Source organism: Dioscorea cayenensis, unplaced genomic scaffold (genome assembly GCF_009730915.1).
Source record: "Dioscorea cayenensis subsp. rotundata cultivar TDr96_F1 unplaced genomic scaffold, TDr96_F1_v2_PseudoChromosome.rev07_lg8_w22 25.fasta BLBR01001549.1, whole genome shotgun sequence".
NCBI classification, from domain to species: domain Eukaryota; kingdom Viridiplantae; phylum Streptophyta; class Magnoliopsida; order Dioscoreales; family Dioscoreaceae; genus Dioscorea; species Dioscorea cayenensis.
Window position 1 is genome coordinate 1 of NW_024087940.1, and position 9,377 is coordinate 9,377.

The window sequence follows — 9,377 nt, forward strand, 5'->3', positions numbered from 1 at the left end:
GCCTGCCGGCCCCTGGCCCCTCCCTCCCTCCTCCTTCTTCTTCTTCTTAAATTTATATATGGGTCCTTGCGTCACGGTCTCTGGGCCGAAAAAAATGGCCCATTTTTTTCCCACTGCAGGCATAGCGAGCTCGCCTCAGCACTCTACATCCGCTGGGGGAGGAGGTGTCCTCCCTTACTATACCTGCAAAAAACATCCGCCCATGGCAACCCCTGGGGTACAAAGGGCGCCTCGAGACCCCCTTTTTTTAGAAAGGCCACTTAACCCCATTTCGGGAATGTGGTGCCATACCGACCACCTCGACCGTCGGGCAAGTTTTTTCGGGCCATCATGCGCGGCGGGCAAGTTTTTTCCGGGCCATTGTGCGCTACGGGCAGGTTTTTCGGGCCATTGTTCGCGCCGGCAGGTTTTTCGGGCCATTGGGCGCTACGGGCAGGTTTTTCGGGCCATCACGCCGGCAAGTTTTTTCGGGCTATTAGCGCCGGGCAAGTTTTTCGGGCCATTAGCGCGCCGGGCAAGTTTTTCTGGGCCATTAGCGCGCTGGGCAGGTTTTTCGGGCCATCAGCGCGCTGGGCACGTCAGCTATCATGCAAGGGGCAAGTTTTTCTGGGCCATCAGGCGCTCGGGCAAGTTTTCTGGGCCATCACGCTGCGCAAGTTTTTCACTATTAGCGTGCGGGCAAGTTTTTTTCGGGCTATCAGGCGCTGCGGCAAGTTTTTCGGGCTATTAGTGCGCTGGGCAGTGTTTTTCGGGCTATTGCGCACGGGCAGGTTTTCGGGCTATCATGCACGGCAAGTTTTTTCCGCTATTGGGCCACTGGCAAGTTTTCTAGGGCCAATGGGCGAGCCGGGCAAGTTTTCTAGGCCAATGGGCTAGCTGGGCAAGTTTTTTTAGGCCAATGGGCGCTGGGCAAGTTTTCTAGGCCATTAGGCACGCCTGGAGCTCGACGGAGGCTCGCCGGAGCTCGCCGGAGGCCGGCCGGAGCTCGCCGGAGTCCCGGCCGGAGCTCCCCGAGTCCGGCCGGAGCTCGCCGGAGTCCGGCCGGCCGGTGGCCGGCGGTCGGGCGGGTGGCCGGGCGGTGGTGGCCGGCCCACCCGGCCACCGCGGCGGTGGCCAGCCCCACCCGCCCACCGGGCGGCGAGTGGTGCCGCGGCGGCGTGGCACGGCGCGGGCGTGACGCTGCGCCACATGCGCATGCTACGCCCATGGGGGAAAAAAATTGCCTTCCCCTATATAACTCCGCAAAAACATCCCCCCAAGGCAACCCCTGGGGGTACAAAGGGTCTCGAGACCCCCTTTTTTTCTGGGCCGCCATCGCAAGACGTTATCGAGCGGGCTGGCCGGTAGCGGCGCTGGCCGACGCCGCACGATGGCGCACCAACTCCGTAATCTCCCAATCCACTCGTGCGCTTTTTTTGATGAAACTTCGCCCCTTGGGGGTTTTTTTATGATGACAAATCCATCCGCGATGGTCCCGCTGGGCGAGATTCCAAAGTCGACCGACCGCCGTCCCCGACGCCGACGCATACCCCCCGATCGAAACATTGGCTACGGTCATCCAAAAATCCGTGAAACTTCGCCCGGGGGTTTTCATGTGATGCCAAACGATGGGGCGGGGGCGCCGGGCCGATGCCGCCGTCGCCCGGACGGCTCCCCGGGCGGCGCCCGGGCGCCGACGTCACACGACGGGAAGGGCGCGCTCCGTGTCATCTCCCCGATCCACTCGTGCGCTTTTTGATGAAACTCGCCCCTTGGGGTTTTTTTATGATGACAAATCCATCCGCGATGGTCCCGCTGGGCGAGATTCCAAAGTCGATCGACCGCCGTCCCCGACGCCGACGATACTCCCCCGATCGAACATTGGCTACGGTCATCCAAAAATCCGTGAAACTTCGCCCGGGGTTTTCATGTGATGCCAAACGATGGGGCGGGGCGCTGGCCGATGCCGCTGCCGCCCGGACGGCTCCCGCGGCGCCCGGCGCGCCGACGTCACACGACGGGAAGGGCGCGCCCCGTGTCATCTCCCGATCCACTCGTGCGCTTTTTGATGAAACTTCGCCCCTTGGGGTTTTTTTATGATGACAAATCCATCCGCGATGGTCCCGCTGGCGAGATTCCAAAGTCGACCGACCGCCGCCCCGACGCCGACGCATACTCCCCCGATCGAACATTGGCTACGGTCATCCAAAAATCCGTGAAACTTCGCCCGGGGTTTTCATGTGATGCCAAACGATGGGGCGGGGCGCTGGCCGATGCCGCCGTCGCCCGGACGGGCCCTCCCGGGCGGCGCCGCGCGCCGACGTCACACGACGGGAAGGGCGCGCCCGTGTCATCTCCCCGATCCACTCGTGCGTTTTTTTGATGAAACTTCGCCCCTTGGGGTTTTTTTATGATGACAAATCCATCCGCGATGGTCCCGCTGGCGAGATTCCAAAGTCGATCGACCGCCGTCCCCGACGCCGACGCATACTCCCCGATCGAACATTGGCTACGGTCATCCAAAAATCCGTGAAACTTCGCCCGGGGTTTTCATGTGATGCCAAACGATGGGGCGGGGGCGCCGGGCTCGATGCCGCTGCCGCCCGGACGGCCCCCGGGCGGGCCCGCCGGCGCCGACGTCACACGACGGGAAGGGCGCGCCCCGTGTCATCTCCCCGATCCACTCGTGCGTTTTTGATGAAACTTCGCCCCTTGGGGTTTTTTTATGATGACAAATCCATCCGCGATGGTCCCGCTGGGCGAGATTCCAAAGTCGACCGACCGCCGTCCCGACGCCGACGCATACTCCCCCGATCGAACATTGGCTACGGTCATCCAAAATCCGTGAAACTTCGCCCGGGGGTTTTCATGTGATGCCAAACGATGGGGCGGGGGCGCCGGGCCGGATGCCGCCGTCGCCCGGACGGCCCCGGGCGGCGCCCGCGGCGCCGACGTCACACGACGGAAGGGCGCGCCCGTGTCATCTCCCCGATCCACTCGTGCGCTTTTTGATGAAACTTCGCCCCTTTGGGGTTTTTTTATGATGACAAATCCATCCGCGATGGTCCCGCGGGCGAGATTCCAAAGTCGACCGACCGCCGTCCCGACGCCGACGATACTCCCCGATCGAACATTGGCTACGGTCATCCAAAAATCCGTGAAACTTCGCCCGGGGTTTTTCATGTGATGCCAAACGATGAGGGCGGGGCGCCGGGCCGATGCCGCTGCCGCTCGGACGGCCCCCGGCGGCGCCCGGGCGCCGACGTCACACGACGGAAGGGCGCGCTCCGTGTCATCTCCCCGATCCACTCGTGCGCTTTTTTTGATGAAACTTCGCCCCTTGGGGTTTTTTTATGATGACAAATCCATCCGCGATGGTCCCGCTGGGCGAGATTCCAAAGTCGATCGACCGCCGTCCCCGACGCCGACGATACTCCCCCGATCGAACATTGGCTACGGTCATCCAAAAATCCGTGAAACTTCGCCCGGGGTTTTCATGTGATGCCAAACGATGGGGCGGGGGCGCTGGGCCGATGCCGCTGTCGCCTCGGACGGCCTCGCGGCGGCGCCGGGCGCGACGTCACACGACGGAAGGGCGCGCCCCGTGTCATCTCCCCGATCCACTCGCTGCGTTTTTGATGAAACTCGCCCCTTGGGGTTTTTTTATGATGACAAATCCATCCGCTGATGGTCCCGCTGGCGAGATTCCAAAGTCGACCGACCGCCGCCCCGACGCCGACGCATACTCCCCGATCGAACATTGGCTACGGTCATCCAAAAACTGCGGAAACTTCGCCCGGGGTTTTTCATGTGATGCCAAACGATGGGGCGGGGCGCCGGGCCGGATGCCGCTGCCGCCCGGACGGCCCCCGGGCGGCGCCCGGGCGCCGACGTCACACGACGGAAGGGCGCGCCCGCGGTCATCTCCCCGATCCACTCGTGCGCTTTTTGATGAAACTTCGCCCCTTTGGGGTTTTTTTATGATGACAAATCCATCCGCGATGGTCCCGCTGGGCGAGATTCCAAAGTCGACCGACCGCCGTCCCCGACGCCGACGATACTCCCCCGATCGAACATTGGCTACGGTCATCCAAAAATCCGTGAAACTTCGCCCGGGGTTTTCATGTGATGCCAAACGATGGGGCGGGGCGCCGGGCCGATGCCGCTGCCGCCTCGGACGGCCCCCGGGCGGCGCCCGGCGCCGACGTCACACGACGGAAGGGCGCGCCCGTGTCATCTCCCCGATCCACTCGTGCGCTTTTTTTGATGAAACTTCGCCCCTTGGGGTTTTTTTATGATGACAAATCCATCCGCGATGGTCCCGCTGGGCGAGATTCCAAAGTCGATCGACCGCCGTCCCGACGCCGACGCATACTCCCCCGATCGAACATTGGCTACGGTCATCCAAAATCCGTGAAACTTCGCCCGGGGTTTTTCATGTGATGCCAAACGATGGGGCGGGGCGCCGGGTCGATGCCGCTGCCGCTCGGACGGCTCCCGCGGCGCGCCGGGCGCGACGTCACACGACGGGAAGGGCGCGCTCCGTGTCATCTCCCCGATCCACTCGTGCGCTTTTTTTGATGAAACTTCGCCCTTGGGGTTTTTTTATGATGACAAATCCATCCGCGATGGTCCCGCTGGCGAGATTCCAAAGTCGATCGACCGCCGTCCCCGACGCCGACGCATACTCCCCCGATCGAACATTGGCTACGGTCATCCAAAAATCCGTGAAACTTCGCCTCGGGGTTTTTCATGTGATGCCAAACGATGGGGCGGGGCGCCGGGCCGGATGCCGCTGCCGCCCGGACGGCCCCCGGGCGGCGCCGGGCGCCGACGTCACACGACGGGAAGGGGCGCGCCCGTGTCATCTCCCCGATCCACTCGTGCGCTTTTTGATGAAACTTCGCCCCTTGGGGTTTTTTTATGATGACAAATCCATCCGCGATGGTCCCGCTGGCGAGATTCCAAAGTCGACCGACCGCCGTCCCCGACGCCGACGCATACTCCCCCGATCGAACATTGGCTACGGTCATCCAAAAATCCGTGAAACTTCGCCCGGGGTTTTTCATGTGATGCCAAACGATGGGGCGGGGGCGCTGGCCGATGCCGCTGTCGCCCGGACGGGCCCCGGGCGGCCCCGGGCGCCGCCGACGTCACACGACGGGAAGGGCGCGCCCGTGTCATCTCCCCGATCCACTCGCGTGCGTTTTTGATGAAACTTCGCCCCTTGGGGTTTTTTTATGATGACAAATCCATCCGCGATGGTCCCGCGGCGAGATTCCAAAGTCGACCGACCGCCGCCCCGACGCCGACGCATACTCCCCCGATCGAACATTGGCTACGGTCATCCAAAAATCCGTGAAACTTCGCCCGGGGTTTTTCATGTGATGCCAAACGATGGGGCGGGGCGCCGGGCCGGATGCCGCTGTCGCCCGGACGGCTCCCGCGGCGCCCGGGCGCCGACGTCACACGACGGGAAGGGCGCGCTCCGTGTCATCTCCCCGATCCACTCGTGCGCTTTTTGATGAAACTTCGCCCCTTGGGGTTTTTTTATGATGACAAATCCATCCGCGATGGTCCCGCTGGCGAGATTCCAAAGTCGACCGACCGCCGTCCCCGACGCCGACGCATACTCCCCCGATCGAACATTGGCTACGGTCATCCAAAAACTGCGGAAACTTCGCCCGGGGTTTTTCATGTGATGCCAAACGATGGGGCGGGGCGCCGGGCCGATGCCGCCGCCGCTCGGACGGCTCCCGCGGCGCCGGGCGCCGACGCCACACGACGGGAAGGGCGCGCCCGTGTCATCTCCCCGATCCACTCGCGTGCGTTTTTGATGAAACTTCGCCCCTTGGGGTTTTTTTATGATGACAAATCCATCCGCGATGGTCCCGCGGGCGAGATTCCAAAGTCGACCGACCGCCGTCCCGAGGGATGAGGTGGTCGTACCGCTTCTGGGACCACGATATGCACCACCAGGGGCTGTTTTTTTCCGACAGGAGTTTGATACCTTGACTCCTCCGCAGGTAAGCTTGTTCTTCTGCCTTCGTTTGCGTGGATGACCGATTGATGCTATGTGGATGTAGATCACCTGGAGGCCCTTTGGAGATAGGGCCTTACGCTGCTAGGCCAGCTGTAGCTATATCTGATCCGTACTTCCCTTGCCCGAGTGGAGCTGATATACCTGGACCACGTCGAGTGGTACCTGGGTGAGAGAGTGTTACGGCAGTTTGGGATTGATCAGCCATCTGATCCGCCACCCCAATCCTTCCATGCATCGCGGACGGGTGGAGCTGCTAGATATAGCTTACTGGACACTTTCAGAGATCAGATTAGGCACTTCAATGCTGGAGGAGACTTCTTCGAGATGCATTTGACCGACCGCGAGGACTATGTTGAATGGTATGCCTCAGTGTCCACAGGACCGATCCTTCCTCCACACATGAGGATAGGGTCGAACTACGCGATCAGGGGAGGTCAGGCTGCTTCATGGATTGCTAAGCTGAGGAGAGACCTGGATACTATTTATCCGGGAGCGCGAGACTTCTTTAAGTATTCTCTTCTTGTATGGATGGCTTATAGATGCTTGTAGGCCTCCTTGTTTTTAGAGTACCCATGTTGTTCTTGTAGATTGCTGAGTCATCACGGCGAGCTTTCTTAAATCCTTACTTCAGGATCGTATCAGAGAGCTCGAGACCCAGTTGAGGAGCCGAGCTCTCTCTTAAGCGGACTTGAAAACTACTACAGTTACAGTGGTACACTCCTCAGATCAGAGATATAGGGACCACCATGCTCGTCCACTTTCTTGATAAACGACTCGATGCATTTTATCTTCCTTGCCGCTGAGACTGAGACATATCAAAAAGATCTATTACTAAAAAGAGATTGGGATCATCCTGTGGTTACCGGATGATGGGAATAACAAAGCAGAAATTAGGAAATGAGCACAAAATAAATGTCAATAAATTCATTCTCTCATTATTCGTTATTTCCGGGTCTTTTCGTTGCATTCACTTACAACAAGAAACAACCACCAGCGTTTGGTGCAGCACCTGCATTTTGGTGCATTCTTCTTCCTTTCTTTGGTCTTTCGTTTCGTCATATTCCTAATAACTTATCCAATTACAACGTATTAACCGCTAATGCACCTTTCTTTTATCAAATCTCAGGGACATGGTCTAATCATGAGGGTAGTATTTTATCATGGTGTTGGATCCCAAGTTTTTATGGATTCCTTCTTTGTTATCGGGGTCGACCCCAAAGCCATAATGTCTCAAAGCGAGGAGGCTATAGAGAAACTTTTCTTTTTTCCTTTGTCTCGAACTTAGTGAAGAACTCAATTCTCTCTCTCCAACAAAAAAGTGGGGCTGCGCCCCAGTTGTACACTCCCTTCGTTCTACGAACCCTTGTAGATTCTGAACTTCGTTCGCGAAGGAACCGGACTTTTTGACGGGCCAGCCCTTTTTTTATGCGCCGCTTTACCCTGGAAGGAAAATGAGCTTTTGCTCTTCTGGGCGCTGGGCGCTCCCGCGGTTCGCGAGAAGGAAAAAGGACTAATCTTTTTGTTGCATCTGGCACGAGATGAAAAAGAGAGCTTCGTCTATCGATGAACAGCGGATTGACGGAGCTCTTGGCATTGCTTTGTTTTTCTCTCCTTTCCTATCAGCGAGTTCCGATCCTTTTGTTCGAAATTTCTTCGTTCGTACCGAACCGCTTGCAGAATCAAATCCTGTTCCACAAGATCCTATATCAGCTATACATCCTCCTCGCATTTATGCCGGAAACGTAGCCAGTGCTATGGGCTTTGGCTTATGTAGATCAAAAAAATGATGAATGGGATTGTGGCACTCCACTCGCCGCCAATGCGGAAGGATGCCGCCGAAAAGAATGGAACGCTGCTTCGCTCTGCTGTATGCGTCGGATCCCATATAAGAAGCTCGCTCTTTACCCGATCATTCAAACATTTTGTGGGCACAAAATGCGCACCTGCTCTATTGTTGCGTAGCAATAGAAGCCTGCTCATCTTGCTTCGGCGGCGCTTTTTTCGCCTTCTCTTCGCTCTGGACAGGAGCGCTAATGGACACAGGGGAGGGAGCAGGCGAAGCGTGTCGTTCGTAATGGAAAGAAAGAGACCACTACTTCGCCTCTTTGTTGGACCGCCGGCGCGAACACAGTGGTCTCTGACCAGGACCAGGAACCAATTCGAATTTGGATCTTGACATGTCGGTTGTTTTTAACCGTAGGCATCTCGCCAGGAAGTTGGTGGGCTCATCATGAATTAGGTCGGGGTGGCTGGTGGTTTCGGGATCCCGTGGAAAATGCCTCTTTTATGCCTCGGGTATTAGCCACAGCTCGTATTCATTCAGTAATTCTACCCCTTCTTCATTCTTGGACCTCGCTTCTTAATATTTTGACTCTTCCATGCTGTGTCTCAGGAACCTCTTCAATACGGTCCGGATTGCTAGCTCCCGTTCATAGTTCTGCTACAGATGATACACGAGGAAGATTTTTATGGCGGTTCTTCCTTCTAATTACAGGCATATCTATGAATCTTTTCTACCAGATGAAGCAGCAGGCATCGGTCCGTAGAACCTATAAAAAAGAGATGGTTGTGGCGCGAAGTACTCTTGTGCACCTACGTCACTCGGCTCGCGCGCAACCCCGCCCCATTATGTTATGGAAGAATTTAGCCAATTGCTGGCTCCGAATAACAAGCGCAGCAATTGGCTGCCGGATTTCGTCCCGTCCGTAGCGCTTCGGAAGTCACTGTGGCGTGGCTGAATGTAGAGCAGTCCGCGACGGAAGCCTTTGATTGATCAGTATATTATTTTTACACTTCGGAAGATGGTCAAGGTAGCTTGCTTCCAAGCCACTGCACGAAATGCGCATGTAGTCCTTCCTGCCGGTAGCAAAAACAGTGGCATAGCCAATCAAGCTTCAGCCGCAAGCAAGTAGTCCAGTAGCCAGAAAGCTAGCAGCAGCAAGGGCAGTGAGCAAGCAAGCGGTAGCCAAGGATAGGGCTTTGAAGCGGTAAGTTGCGGGGTAGCCAGGCCCAGTAGGCAGAGCGGTCCAATCAGGCCAGTCAGGGATAGGAAAGCAATAGCTGAAGCTCGCCCCAATAGGGAAAAAGGGAACCCTTTCCAAGACCTCATACCTCCAAAGCGTACTCAAAGAGTGTAGGAGCCAACTCTATTGGAAGAGGCACAGGGGGAAAGGAGTGGGGAATCTCTATGCGTGAGGGCTGCCTTGAAAAAGGATGAGAGGTGGGAACTCCTTCTCTATCCTACAGATCTGAAGCTCGCAACCTATCAATGGGTTGAAAAAAAGGGACAGGGACAAGGATATACCAAATGAAAGCCTTCTCGAGAGACTCTTCTTGTTTTTGTGTAGTTGAAGAT

The 9,377-nt window shown here is 57.4% G+C and overlaps 2 pseudogenes; one reads left to right on the forward strand and one right to left on the reverse strand.

Annotated features, from left to right (window-relative positions):
* Positions 1-6,726: 6,726 nt before the first annotated feature.
* Positions 6,727-7,788, reverse strand: LOC120256663 (annotated as a pseudogene).
* Positions 7,789-8,096: 308 nt separating this feature from the next.
* Positions 8,097-8,800, forward strand: LOC120256661 (annotated as a pseudogene).
* Positions 8,801-9,377: the final 577 nt, after the last annotated feature.